The sequence below is a fragment of the Oncorhynchus clarkii genome, unplaced genomic scaffold (assembly GCF_045791955.1).
Source record: "Oncorhynchus clarkii lewisi isolate Uvic-CL-2024 unplaced genomic scaffold, UVic_Ocla_1.0 unplaced_contig_8902_pilon_pilon, whole genome shotgun sequence".
In the NCBI taxonomy this organism is placed as follows: Eukaryota; Metazoa; Chordata; class Actinopteri; order Salmoniformes; family Salmonidae; genus Oncorhynchus; species Oncorhynchus clarkii.
The window spans coordinates 14396-29837 of NW_027260952.1; the positions used below are offsets into that span (position 1 = coordinate 14396).

The following is a 15442-nucleotide window of genomic DNA, read 5'->3' on the forward strand; positions in this document are numbered from 1 at the left end:
ATTGGAGCGAGAGAAGCGTTACATTCTCCCAGTCGGTTTTACGAAAACAGTCTTTCGAGCGACATGACAAATACAACGCTCGAAGATTTGGACAGAAACGTAAGTTATAGAGGGATGGCAGATTGATAAAACATCAAATTGCACTCTTGATTGTATGCATATAATTTAAAAGTTCCGGGTACAATGTGGAAATCCCGATGAAGCGGAAATCCTGAGCTAAAGTTGTGTTTACGGCGAAGGAGTGGCTCACACTGTCTCCAGAAGTAAGTCGATGTTTATGTTATGTTGAACTTGAGTACTAGATCGATTTTTCAAAGTTTTGGGATTCTCAATTATAATTACGCAAATAACTGAATTTCAAAATATGTTTGCAATGGATGGGATGGCAGCAGCAACACCTTGAGTGGTCACATCTGTTGCGACACCCTTGCTTATAAAACATGTTTTTGAGGACAAATGGAAACATGGTAGCGTTATGTTATGATATCTCTGTTTTTATTTTTGTATTCCGTTTGTTTTGAGTTGTATCAGATGACATCATGCGTTATTCTCTGCTTGGTGCTTATGTAGTCTGCGTTGGCATGGATACTTGCACGATGAGAGAAAAAAAAGCCTCATCTGACTTTTAAAGTCATTGAGTTATTGCTATACAGTAGCTTTCATTATGTAACCTGTGCTCGTGGATTTTGTGCAGCTCACACAGTCAGTCAGTATACACTACCGTAGAGTGCAGTAAACCAATATCTGTTTATACTGTACCAAACTGTACAAAACCATGCAGCGTTTGGCTTTACGATTCACATCACAGACAGCTTTATGACTTTTTATCGTCACTGTAGCCAAGGAATGTAGACTTTCCCACAGCTCTGAAATGTCATCTGAGGCATAGTGGACATTGACTCATTGACTCATTGACACGCAGACATTCGTAGTACAAACAAACGGCCCACTATTCCCAATATAGTGCACAAAGTATTTTTTTTCAATATTTATTTTTTATAACATTTTTAAAAATTTGACCCCTTTTTCTCCCAATTTCATTGTATCCAATTGGTAGTTACAGTCTTATCTCATAGCTGCAACTCCCATACAGACTTGGGAAAGGTGAAGGCCGAGAGTTGTGCGTCCACTGAAACACAACCCAGCCAAGCCACGCTGCTTCTTGACAAGCCGCACTGCTTCTTGACTGGCGACCCATAGGGCACTACCTTTCACCAGGCCCATAGTACACTACCGTTCACCAGGCCCATAGGGCTCTACCTTTGATCATAGCACTATGTAGTCGAAGTACTATAGTTCAACCTATGGGCCTTTGGCCAAAAGTAGTGCACTATGTAGAGAATAGGGTTCCATATGGGACGGAGACCCATACTGCTCCTTCTCCTGGTTACTGTAGTTATGGTGTTTCATGGAATCAGACTAGCAAAGGTGCATCATTATCTGTCAATACACATGCCCGTACAGTAAACTCACTCACTCACTCACTCACTCACTCACTCACTCACTCACTCCAATCATTCAAACCTGGAATCCTAAACAAACTTTGTTGAACTGTGGTCTTAGTATTAACATTCCACAGTGGTAAACTGGAAAACATTGACCAGGCCTTGTGTTCTCTCGTTGCCTGAGGAACCTGCTTCAGAGTGATGTGTTTCCTAGAGGCTGTCCCTGGTCTGTTACAGTACTGAACCTGCTTCAGAGTGATGTATTCCCTAGAGGCTGTCCCTGGTCTGTTACAGTACTGAACCTGCTTCAGAGTGATGTATTCCCTAGAGGCTGTCCCTGGTCTGTTACAGTACTGAACCTGCTTCAGGGTGATGTGTTCCCTAGAGGCTGTCCCTGGTCTGTTACAGTACTGAACCTGCTTCAGAGTGATGTGTTCCCTGGTCTGTTACAGTACTGAACCTGCTTCAGAGTGATGTATTCCCTAGAGGCTGTCCCTGGTCTGTTACAGTACTGAACCTGCTTCAGAGTGATGTGTTCCCTAGAGGCTGTCCCTGGTCTGTTACAGTACTGAACCTGCTTCAGGGTGATGTGTTCCCTAGAGGCTGTCCCTGGTCTGTTACAGTACTGAACCTGCTTCAGAGTGATGTGTTCCCTGGTCTGTTACAGTACTGAACCTGCTTCAGGGTGATGTATCCCCTAGAGGCTGTCCCTGGTCTGTTACAGTACTGAACCTGCTTCAGGGTGATGTGTTCCCTAGAGGCTGTCCCTGGTCTGTTACAGTACTGAACCTGCTTCAGAGTGATGTGTTCCCTAGAGGCTGTCCCTGGTCTGTTACAGTACTGAACCTGCTTCAGAGTGATGTGTTCCCTGGTCTGTTACAGTACTGAACCTGCTTCAGGGTGATGTATTCCCTAGAGGCTGTCCCTGGTCTGTTACAGTACTGAACCTGCTTCAGAGTGATGTGTTCCCTAGAGGCTGTCCCTGGTCTGTTACAGTACTGAACCTGCTTCAGAGTGATGTGTTCCCTAGAGGCCGTCCCTGGTCTGTTACAGTACTGAACCTGCTTCAGAGTGATGTGTTCCCTGGTCTGTTACAGTACTGAACCTGCTTCAGAGTGATGTGTTCCCTGGTCTGTTACAGTACTGAACCTTGTTTTGAGTTGAGTCTTCCCTGGTCTGTTACAGTGCTCCCATTCCTCAGATCCGGAGGTAAGCAGCCAAACTGGTCTGAGCATTGTGGATGGATAGCAGGAGGGTAACTACATGTTTCAGAGATCTACTGTAAATGGCAAGATGTTTGTCTCCAGAGCTATAACACAGAGTTTTAAAATGCCTTCATGTAATCTCTGGCTATGAGAGCGAGCCTCTCGTCTTGCAATAGACAGGTCTGCAGAAAAGAGAGGAAGCTTCCTTCACTTCCTGTGTAACCAACCCACGTGACCAACTCAGCTCAAGCACATGGCGGCGAGGGTGTTTGTGGGTGATATTCGTATTCACTTCAGCTTCCTGATAGTCTGAACAAGGAGGTAGTAACATTAACACTCACAAGGCATACTTGTACACTGAGCATACAAAACATTAAGAACGTGACAGATTGACCAAGTGAATCCAAGCTATGATCCCTTATTGATGTCACTAGTTAAATCCACTTCAACCAGTGTAGATGAAGAGGAGGAGACAGGTTAAAGAAGGCTGTTTTTAAAGCCCTGAGACAGTTGAGACATGGACTGTGCACCATTCAGAGGGTGAATGGCCAAGGCAGAAGATGTGTCTTTGAACAGGGTATGCTAGTAGGTGCCAGGTGATACCAGTTTGTGTCAAGAACTGCAACACTGCTGGGGTTTTCACACTCAACAGTTTCCCGTGTGTATCAAGAATGGTCCACCACCCAAAGGACATCCAGCCATCTTGACACAACTGTGGGAAGCATTAGAGTCAATATGGTCCAGCATCTCTGTGGAGCACTTTCTACACCTTGTAGAGTCCAGGCCCCAACACATTGAGGGGAAAAGTATGTAAGGTCTTCATAATGTTTGGTAGAGTCAGTATTAGTAAGGTGTTCTTAATGTTTGGTAGAGTCAGTATTAGTAAGGTGTTCTTAATGTTTGGTAGAGTCAGTATTAGTAAGGTGTTCTTAATGTTTGGTAGAGTCAGTATTAGTAAGGTGTTCTTAATGTTTGGTAGAGTCAGTATTAGTAAGGTGTTCTTAATGTTTGGTAGAGTCAGTATTAGTAAGGTGTTCTTAATGTTTGGTAGAGTCAGTATTAGTAAGGTGTTCTTAATGTTTGGTAGAGTCAGTATTAGTAAGGTGTTCTTAATGTTTGGTAGAGTCAGTATTAGTAAGGTGTTCTTAATGTTTGGTAGAGTCAGTATTAGTAAGGTGTTCTTAATGTTTGGTAGAGTCAGTATTAGTAAGGTGTTCTTAATGTTTGGTAGAGTCAGTATTAGTAAGGTGTTCTTAATGTTTGGTAGAGTCAGTATTAGTAAGGTGTTCTTAATGTTTGGTAGAGTCAGTATTAGTAAGGTGTTCTTAATGTTTGGTAGAGTCAGTATTAGTAAGGTATTCTTAATGTTTGGTAGAGTCAGTATTAGTAAGGTATTCTTAATGTTTGGTAGAGTCAGTATTAGTAAGGTGTTCTTAATGTTTGGTAGAGTCAGTATTAGTAAGGTGTTCTTAATGTTTGGTAGAGTCAGTATTAGTAAGGTATTCTTAATGTTTGATAGAGTCAGTATTAGTAAGGTGTTCTTAATGTTTGGCAGAGTCAGTATTAGTAAGGTGTTCTTAATGTTTGGTAGAGTCAGTATTAGTAAGGTGTTCTTAATGTTTGGTAGAGTCAGTATTAGTAAGGTGTTCTTAATGTTTGGTAGAGTCAGTATTAGTAAGGTATTCTTAATGTTTGGTAGAGTCAGTATTAGTAAGGTATTCTTAATGTTTGGTAGAGTCAGTATTAGTAAGGTATTCTTAATGTTTGGTAGAGTCAGTATTAGTAAGGTGTTCTTAATGTTTGGTAGAGTCAGTATTAGTAAGGTGTTCTTAATGTTTGGTAGAGTCAGTATTAGTAAGGTGTTCTTAATGTTTGGTAGAGTCAGTATTAGTAAGGTATTCTTAATGTTTGGTAGAGTCAGTATTAGTAAGGTGTTCTTAATGTTTGGTAGAGTCAGTATTAGTAAGGTGTTCTTAATGTTTGGTAGAGTCAGTATTAGTAAGGTCTTCTTAATGTTTGGTATAGTCATTGCAGCATACTTGTATAGTACAGACTTGTGCATTGTTGGATGGAGAAGTAGATGAAGAGAGTACAGTATCTGGAGATGAATAGAGTACAGTATCTGGAGACGAAGAGAGTACAGTATCTGGAGACGAAGAGAGTACAGTATCTGGAGACGAAGAGAGTACAGTATCTGGAGATGTAGAGAGTACAGTATCTGGAGACGAAGAGAGTACAGTATCTGGAGACGAAGAGAGTACAGTATCTGGAGACGAAGAGAGTACAGTATCTGGAGACGAAGAGAGTACAGTATCTGGAGACGAAGAGAGTACAGTATCTGGAGATGAAGAGAGTACAGTATCTACAGTATCTGGAGATGAAGAGAGTACAGTATCTGGAGATGAATAGAGTACAGTATCTGGAGACGAATAGAGTACAGTATCTGGAGATGAAGAGAGTACAGTATCTGGAGATGAATAGAGTACAGTATCTGGAGATGAATAGAGTACAGTATCTGGAGATGAAGAGAGTACAGTATCTGGAGATGAATAGAGTACAGTATCTGGAGATGAATAGAGTACAGTATCTGGAGACGAAGAGAGTACAGTATCTGGAGATGTAGAGAGTACAGTATCTGGAGACGAAGAGAGTACAGTATCTGGAGATGAAGAGAGTACAGTATCTACAGTATCTGGAGATGAAGAGAGTACAGTATCTGGAGACGAAGAGAGTACAGTATCTGGAGACGAAGAGAGTACAGTATCTGGAGACGAAGAGAGTACAGTATCTGGAGATGTAGAGAGTACAGTATCTGGAGATGAATAGGGTACAGTATCTGGAGATGTAGAGAGTACAGTATCTGGAGATGAAGAGAGTACAGTATCTGTGTGTCTAGGAGTTGTTTGGACTGTGACTGTATCTGCAAACTGTATCAAATTGGCATATGAGTCAAAGCATTAGCCTACACAATGCAAAGGGGGGGGGGGGGGGGGGGTCGCGTATGTGTGTGACAGAGCGAGCGTGAGCGTGTGTGTAAGGCTGCTGACTGAGTTGAAAGAGAGGAAGTATGACTGAAAGCTGAACACAGGAAGTGGCTCTGACTCTGAGTAAAGCTATTTTAGCAGGAGAGGAGAGCTCTCTCTCTCTCTCTTGACAGCAGCTCTCTGAGGAGAGGAGGGTCTTCAATCTGCATCAGAGGACAGACTTCAGTGAGAGAGAGGAGCGAAGAAGAAGAAGCCCTGTGATGCTCACATGACACTGTGACTGAGACCCCTAGATGAGAGGTGAGGTTTTGACTTTCACAGGAGAGGACAAACTGAAGAGTGAGGAGAGAGAGAGAGAGAGAAACTGCTGCTCAGCTCAGACTGTGGGACTGAGAGAGAGAGCCTAGATGAGAGGTTTTATAGCTTTCACACCACTGTCTCTCTCTGTCTCTCTGTCTCTCTGTCTCTCTCTCTCTCTCTCTCTCTCTCTCTCTCTGTCAGTTCATGACACAGCAAGTTGAGGAAGTGAAATACAGTAACATGGGGTTGGACTAAATGTGGAACTGTGACTTCTCTAATGTGTAAAGAGTGTTAGGAAGGGAACCAAATTAAGGAAGCTACCACCTATCGCTGTAACTCTGTGTACCGTTTATTTGCCTGTTTTCTGGAAGAATGATTCCGAGAGCTACCTAAGAGAGTGAATTTGCAGTCACCTTTTTGGGCACAATTTCTGTGAGTAGATGTAATAATTGTTTAATATATTGTGGTAATCCATTTGATACATTCATACAATATATGATATGTTTCCATAGTCCTAGCTCAGCTCCTGTTCTTTCTCTTCTGACAGTTGAGATTTCTCCTCAGATTTCTCCTCAGATTTCTCCTCAGATTTCTCCTCAGATTTCTCCTCTGTGTCGGTGTTCTGTTTGACAGCTGTTTAATGGAGGAAAAGGGAACCATTGTAGTGTGAATTTAACTTGCGACTTTGTTTCCTGTCTTCCTGGGGAACATTAGTGGCTGCACTTTACCAGAAATGCTGTTGATGTTGGCAGAACTGTCTTTAAAGGGATAGTTTGGGGTTTTGGCAACGAGGTCCTTTATCTCCTTCCCCAGAGTCAGTTAATGGATGTAGTTCTGTCCTTGAGCTGTTCTTGTCTAATGAGGTTCTGTATTATGTTTCATGCTCTGTGTGGATCCCAGGAAGAGTAGCTGCAACTACTCTGTGTGTGTGTGCGGATCTATCAGTTACACACACACGTCAGTACATACACACACACACACACACACACGTCAGTACATACATACACACACACAAACGTCAGTACATACATACACACACACACACACGTCAATACATACACACACACACACACGTCAATACATACATACACACACACACACGTCAGTACATACATACACACACACACGTCAGTACATACATACACACACACACGTCAGTACATACATACACACACATGTCAGTACATACACACACACACACACACACACACACACACACACGTGAGTACATACACACACACACACACGTGAGTACATACACACACACACGTCAGTACATACATACACACACACACATCAGTACATACATACACACACACACGTCAGTACATACATACACACACACGTCAGTACATACACACACACACGTGAGTACATACATACACACACACACGTCAGTACATACATACACACACACACACACACGTCAGTACATACACACACACACGTCAGTACATACACATGTCAGTACATACACACACACACACGTGAGTACATACACACACACATGTCAGTACATACACACACACACTTCTGGTCACATGGGGTAGAGGCGTTGCTTTATTTGTTTTGTGAAACCAGGTCTGCTGTTAACTTGCTCTGTGAGATAGAAGGGGGTTCCAGGCACTCATGTCTATGTATATTACTGTATGTTTTCTTCAATTTGTTCTGGACCTGGGAACTGTGAAGTGCAATGACTGGAAGTCAATGGGAACAGTTATCATGGTCGCGGAACTGCCTTTACCTTCTTCACACTCGACGCAGAGACATACACATGGTGTCCACGAGTTCCTCCGACTCTGGGGAAGAAACCCCCAACTATCCCTGTTTTCAATCACTATCCCTGTTTTCAACCGGTCCATCGCGATCTCCCAAGGCATTCCTAGTTGATCTCCCAAGGCATTCCTAGTTGATCTCCAAGGCATTTCTAGTTGATCTCCCAAGGCATTCCTAGTTGATCTCCCAAGGCATTCCTAGTTGATCTCCAAGACATTCCTAGTTGATCTCCCAAGGCATTCCTAGTTGATCTCCAAGGCATTTCTAGTTGATCTCCCAAGGCATTCCTAGTTGATCTCCCAAGGCATTCCTAGTTGATCTCCAAGACATTCCTAGTTGATCTCCCAAGGCATTTCTAGTTGATCTCCCAAGGCATTCCTAGTTGATCTCCCAAGGCATTCCTAGTTGATCTCCAAGGCATTCCTAGTTGATCTCCCAAGGCAATTCTAGTTGATCTCCAAGGCATTCCTAGTTGATCTCCCAAGGCATTTCTAGTTGATCTCCCAAGGCATTCCTAGTTGATCTCCAAGGCATTCCTAGTTGATCTCCCAAGGCATTCCTAGTTGATCTCCCAAGGCATTCCTAGTTGATCTCCCAAGGCATTCCTAGTTGATCTCCCAAGGCATTCCTAGTTGATCACCAAGGCATTCCTAGTTGATCACCAAGGCATTCCTAGTTGATCTCCCAAGGCATTCCTAGTTGATCACCAAGGCATTCCTAGTTGATCTCCCAAGGCATTCCTAGTTGATCTCCCAAGGCATTCCTAGTTGATCACCAAGGCATTCCTAGTTGATCACCAAGGCATTCCTAGTTGATCACCAAGGCATTCCTAGTTGATCACCAAACATTTCTGTAAAAAAAAAAAAAATCAACAACGATAAAGCCTTGCGTTCCTATATTTATTGGTATTTGTTTTGCGCTGTTGTCATCGGGTGCACTTGATTCGTCAGCCCTGGCGCCAGGATGATGAATGAAGTGCACCTTGATTCGTCAGCCCTGGCGCCGGGATGATGAATGAAGTGCACCTTGATTCGTCAGCCCTGGCGCCGGGATGATGAATGAAGTGCACCTTGATTGCCTTCCATTTTGAACCATTTCATGTGTCTGAAGGGAGAACTCCGCTTACCCGGCAGGCCCAGCGAGCAAATCAAGTGAACCTATAGGCCTACCGCTGGCCAATCAGGTAGCTCAGACTACCGTGTCTGTCCAGTTTCCTCGAGCCATAGACTGTAAAAAAAGAGACTGTAAAAAGAAGCCTTGAACGCACAGCAAAGTTGATAATGTGAGATTTCAAAACTTTTAAAAACCATCACTAGAGAGAGACTCAATGAATACAGCAAAGAGACAGGAACTGATGCAGGAGGCAGAAATAATGGGGTAACAACAGGAACTGATGCAGGAGGCAGAAAGAATGAGGTAACAACAGGAACTGGTGCAGGAGGCAGAAAGAATGGGGTAACAACAGGAACTGGTACAGGAGGCAGAAAGAATGGGGGTAACAACAGGAACTGGTACAGGAGGCAGAAAAAATGAGACTCAGAGCTGCAATACGTCACTTTTTAGGTGACCCGACCAAATTCACATAGAAACGTGTTTATATAGATCTGTCAGTCTCATTGAAAGCAAGTCTAAGAAGCAGTAGATCTGTTCTATGTGCTCTAGTTCTTCCCGTTCTTAAGTTTAGTTTTTTTTGCGTCTTTTACTTGTGGTTTTGTCCACCAGCTTCAAACAGCTGAAAATACAACATTTTTGTTTATGGAAAATCTATTTCACAGCGGTTTAGACGACACAATGATTCTCTACACTATACTTCCTTGTTTTGTCACAAACTGAAATAACTATTAGAATTTTAACAACCAGGAAATGGTGGAGTGATTTCTGCATAGTGCATCTTTTTTAAAGTTTCGTCATCAGCAGGAAGACTGCCTTTTCTCAGAGGAGAGAGGGGTGAGTCAGGTGAGAGGCAGGTGACTGCAGCTCCCTCAAACTGACCATCAGATGCAGGCCATCAGTCCAGTACAACAAAGAGGAAGTAGATGATTACGATCACTCAGCTGTGCCTCACAAGTAATACAACCAATCATCTATTACCAGTGTGGTCATATACAGTACCTCAAATGTTGAAATAGAGTTTCTAAGTGGAAGAACAACATTGGTAGGGCAAATCAAGCATAGCCAATATGCAGTGATAATGTATTGGGCCTGTAGCCTACTGAACAAACCTCATTGTTACAGAACTGTGTTTAACTGCTTCATGTTGCATAGACTTATGTTTTAAAAAAAATCAGAGCGGTAGATCTCTGAACAGTAGATCTCTGAACAGTAGATCTCTGAACTGTAGATCTCTGAACAGTAGATCTCTGAACTGTAGATCTCTGAGCGGTAGATCTCTGAACGGTAGATCTCTGAGCGGTAGATCTCTGAACGGTAGATCTCTGAGCGGTAGATCTCTGAACGGTAGATCTCTGAGCGGTAGATCTCTGAACGGTAGATCTCTGAGCGGTAGATCTCTGAACGGTAGATCTCTGAGCGGTAGATCTCTGAACGGTAGATCTCTGAACGGTAGATCTCTGAGCGGTAGATCTCTGAACGGTAGATCTCTGAGCGGTAGATCTCTGAACGGTAGATCTCTGAACGGTAGATCTCTGAGCGGTAGATCTCTGAACGGTAGATCTCTGAACTGTAGATCTCTGAACGGTAGATCTCTGAGCGGTAGATCTCTGAGCGGTAGATCTCTGAACGGTAGATCTCTGAGCGGTAGATCTCTGAGCGGTAGATCTCTGAACGGTAGATCTCTGAGCGGTAGATCTCTGAGCGGTAGATCTCTGAGCGGTAGATCTCTGAACGGTAGATCTCTGAACGGTAGATCTCTGAGCGGTAGATCTCTGAGCGGTAGATCTCTGAGCGGTAGATCTCTGAGCGGTAGATCTCTGAGCGGTAGATCTCTGAGCGGTAGATCTCTGAACGGTAGATCTCGGCTTTCATTTTGACTCAATGTGATCTTGACTCAGAAAAGGTTGATGACCTCTACCTTAGACTAATTACCTCAGTGTGGAAGTTGTGGGAAGTGGCCTTCCTCTTCCCTTATTCTAGGAACGTCTGGTAATGTACTAGAGGGGTTTATTTAAAGTCTCCCCTGTGCGGGTCAGCATTGCCACATAACTCTACTCTAGCGAACGTCCCATGCAGGATGTTAGCTTAGATACTCAGCACGGTTTCTCTCTGCCCACACACACACACACACACACACACACACACACACACACACACACACACATACACACACACACTGCTGTATTCTACAGTCCAGTTCTGTGAGAGAAGCGTCCAGCCTTCTACCTAATCCCACCCACATCCCTGTTAGGTACAACAGGGCCCGTGGGGAGGGGGGATGTTTTTGGCAAAGCCACCGGATGTCCTCTACTCTACTCTGCCACTATGGTCTATATCTCCGGTATTGCTATTCCTTTAACAACTGTTGTCATAAATGTTTTGAGAATACTTTTGCTGAATTAAAGTAGAACCATAATGGCGTGTGAACGGTGGTGTTGTTGTCTCCAGTCTGTTTATTCACCTCTATAACTGCTAGTGGTGGTGTGTGTTTTTACTAAGTGTCTCTGCTGCTAACCCTGATGAGGTACCTCGGCGCGGGGGGTTGTCGGGAGGATCAAAGAGCAGCAGCCATTTTAACAGCGTCTAAACTGAAGCATGTGTGTTTGTATATGCGAGCCCGCATGTGTGTCCTACTTGTGCTACTTCAAAGTGTCCACAGTCCCACAGGAGGAGTCATGTGTCGCTAGCAGCAGCCCAACCCCAACCCTGACCAGGCTCCAGTCCAACCCCACACTGACCAGGCTCCAGTCCAACCCTGACCCCATCACTGACCAGGCTCCAGTCCAACCCCAACCCCAACCCTGACCAGGCTCCAGCCCAACCCCATCCCCAACACTGACCAGGCTCCAGCCCAACCCCAACCCCAACCCTGACCAGGCTCCAGCCCAACCCCATCCCCAACCCTGACCAGGCTCCAGCCCAACCCCAACCCCAACCCTGACCAGGCTCCAGCCCAACCCCACACTGACCAGGCTCCAGCCCAACCCCAACCCTGACCAGGCTCCAGCCCAACCCCAACCCCAACCCTGACCAGGCTCCAGCCCAACCCCACACTGACCAGGCTCCAGCCCAACCCCAACCCTGACCAGGCTCCAGTCCAACCCTGACCCCATCACTGACCAGGCTCCAGTCCAACCCATCACTGACCAGGCTCCAATCCAACCCATCACTGACCAGGCTCCAGTCCAACCCCAACCCATCACTGACCAGGCTCCAGTCCAACCCCAACCCCAACCCATCACTGACCAGGCTCCAATCCAACCCATCACTGACCAGGCTCCAGTCCAACCCCAACCCCAACCCATCACTGACCAGGCTCCAGTCCAACCGATCACTGACCAGGCTCCAATCCAACCCATCACTGACCAGGCTCCAACCCCAACCCATCACTGACCAGGCTCCAGTCCAACCCATCACTGACCAGGCTCCAGTCCAACCCCATCACTGACCAGGCTCCAGTCCAACCCATCACTGACCAGGCTCCAACCCCAACCCATCACTGACCAGGCTCCAGTCCAACCCCAACCCATCACTGACCAGGCTCTAGTCCAACCCATCACTGACCAGGCTCCAGTCCAACCCCATCACTGACCAGGCTCCAGTCCAACCCATCACTGACCAGGCTCCAGTCCAACCCCAACCCATCACTGACCAGGCTCCAGTCCAACCCTGACCAGGCTCTGGCCCAACCCCATCACTGACCAGGCTCCAGTCCAACCCCATCACTGACCAGGCTCCAGTCCAACCCATCACTGACCAGGCTCCAGTCCAACCCCAACCCAACCCTGACCAGGCTCCAGTCCAACCCCAACCCATCACTGACCAGGCTCCAACCCCAACCCATCACTGACCAGGCTCCAGTCCAACCCCAACCCAACCCTGACCAGGCTCCAGTCCAACCCATCACTGACCAGGCTCCAGTCCAACCCCAACCTCATCACTGACCAGGCTCCAGTCCAACCCATCACTGACCAGGCTCCAGTCCAACCCATTTTTCTATTTATTTTTATTTTACCTTTATTTAACCAGGTAGGCTAGTTGAGAACAAGTTCTCATTTACAACTGCAACCTGGCCAAGATAAGGCATAGCAGTGTGAACAGACAACACAGAATTACACATGGAGTAAACAATTAACAAGTCAATAACACAGTAGAAAAAAGGGGAGTCTATATATACATTGTGTGCAAAAGGCATGAGAAGGTAGGCAAATAATTACAATTATGCAGATTAACACTGGAGTGATAAATGATCAGATGGTTATGTACAGGTAGAGATATTGGTGTGCAAAAGAGCAGAAAAATAAATAAATAAAAACAGTATGGGGATGAGGTAGGTGAAAATGGGTGGGCTATTTACCAATAGACTATGTACAGCTGCAGCGATCGGTTAGCTGCTCAGATAGCAGATGTTTGAAGTTGGTGAGGGAGATAAAAGTCTCCAACTTCAGTGATTTTTGCAATTTGTTCCAGTCACAGGCAGCAGAGAACTGGAACGAAAGGCGGCCAAATGAGGTGTTGGCTTTAGGGATGATCAGTGAGATACACCTGCTGGAGCGCGTGCTACGGATGGGTGTTGCCATCGTAACCAGTGAACTGAGATAAGGCGGAGCTTTACCTAGCATGGACTTGTAGATGACCTGGAGCCAGTGGGTCTGGCGACGAATATGTAGCGAGGGCCAGCCGACTAGAGCATACAAGTCGCAGTGGTGGGTGGTATAAGGTGCTTTAGTGACAAAACGGATGGCACTGTGATAAACTGCATCCAGTTTGCTGAGTAGAGTGTTGGAAGCAATTTTGTAGATGACATCGCCGAAGTCGAGGATCGGTAGGATAGTCAGTTTTACTAGGGTAAGTTTGGCGGCGTGAGTGAAGGAGGCTTTGTTGCGGAATAGAAAGCCGACTCTTGATTTGATTTTCGATTGGAGATGTTTGATATGGGTCTGGAAGGAGAGTTTAGAGTCTAGCCAGACACCTAGGTACTTATAGATGTCCACATATTCAAGGTCGGAACCATCCAGGGTTGTGATGCTGGTCAGGCGTGCGGGTGCAGGCAGCGAACGGTTGAACAGCATGCATTTGGTTTTACTAGCGTTTAAGAGCAGTTGGAGGCCACGGAAGGAGTGCTGTATGGCATTGAAGCTCGTTTGGAGGTTAGATAGCACAGTGTCCAAGGACGGGCCGGAAGTATATAGAATGGTGTCGTCTGCGTAGAGGTGGATCAGGGAATCGCCCGCAGCATGAGAAACATCATTGATATATACAGAGAAAAGAGTCGGCCCGAGAATTGAACCCTGTGGCACCCCCATAGAGACTGCCAGAGGACCGGACAGCATGCCCTCCGATTTGACACACTGAACTCTGTCTGCAAAGTAATTGGTGAACCAGGCAAGGCAGTCATCCGAAAAACCGAGGCTACTGAGTCTGCCGATAAGAATACGGTGATTGACAGAGTCGAAAGCCTTGGCAAGGTCTATGAAGACGGCTGCACAGTACTGTCTTTTATCGATGGCGGTTATGATATCGTTTAGTACCTTGAGCGTGGCTGAGGTACACCCGTGACCGGCTCGGAAACCAGATTGCACAGCGGAGAAGGTACGGTGGGATTCAAGATGGTCAGTGACCTGTTTGTTGACTTGGCTTTCGAAGACCTTAGATAGGCAGGGCAGGATGGATATAGGTCTGTAACAGACCTATATCACCAGGCTCCAGTCCAACCCAAACCCTGGACGCAATGTTTACTCTCTAGACAGTATATGTCTCTCTGGGTCAACCCTTTCAGCAGGAGAAACCTTGCCTGGAATCCCCTCTGAAGATGTCTCAGCAGGAGAAACCTTAGCCTGGAATCCCCTCTGAAGATCTCTCAGCAGGAGAAACCTTAGCTTCGAATCCCCTCTGAAGATCTCTCAGCAGGAGAAACCTTGCCTGGAATCCCCTCTGAAGATGTCTGAGCAGGAGAAACCTTAGCCTGGAATCCCCTCTGAAGATCTCTCAGCAGGAGAAACCTTGCCTGGAATCCCCTCTGAAGATGTCTCAGCAGGAGAAACCTTAGCCTGGAATCCCCTCTGAAGATGTCTCAGCAGGAGAAACCTTAGCCTGGAATATCATTCTGACTAGTGGTAGTTTCAAACCAAATCAAATCAATGTTTATTTGTCACGTGCGCCGAATACAACAGGAGTAGACACCTTACAGTGAAATGCTTACTTACAGGCTCATACAATAGTGCAAAAAATGTGCTAGGTGAACAATGGGTAAGTAAAGAAATAAAACAACAGTAAAAAGACAGGCTATATACAGTAGAGGCTATATACAGTAGAGGCTATATACAGTAGAGGCTATATACAGTAGAGGCTATATAGAGTAGAGAGGCTATATAGAGTAGAGAGGCTATATACAGTAGCGAGGCTATATACAGTAGCGAGGCTATAAACAGTAGCGAGGCTATGTACAGTAGCGAGGCTATGTACAGTAGCGAGGCTATAAACAGTAGCGAGGCTATAAACAGTAGCGAGGCTATGTACAGTAGCGAGGCTATGTACAGTAGCGAGGCTATAAACAGTAGCGAGGCTATAAACAGTAGCGAGGCTATAAACAGTAGCGAGGCTATAAACAGTAGCGAGG

At 45.5% G+C, this 15442-nt stretch overlaps 1 protein-coding gene across 1 annotated transcript in view; it reads left to right on the forward strand.

Annotated features, from left to right (window-relative positions):
* The first annotated feature begins 61 nt into the window (after positions 1-61).
* The window catches only part of LOC139402506 (WAS/WASL-interacting protein family member 1-like), a 32110-nt gene continuing 16729 nt past the window's right edge, over positions 62-15442 (forward strand). The window contains exon 1 of the mRNA XM_071146494.1: positions 62-263. The gene's annotated coding sequence lies outside the window, so the exon portion shown is untranslated. The remainder of the gene's footprint in view (positions 264-15442) is intronic.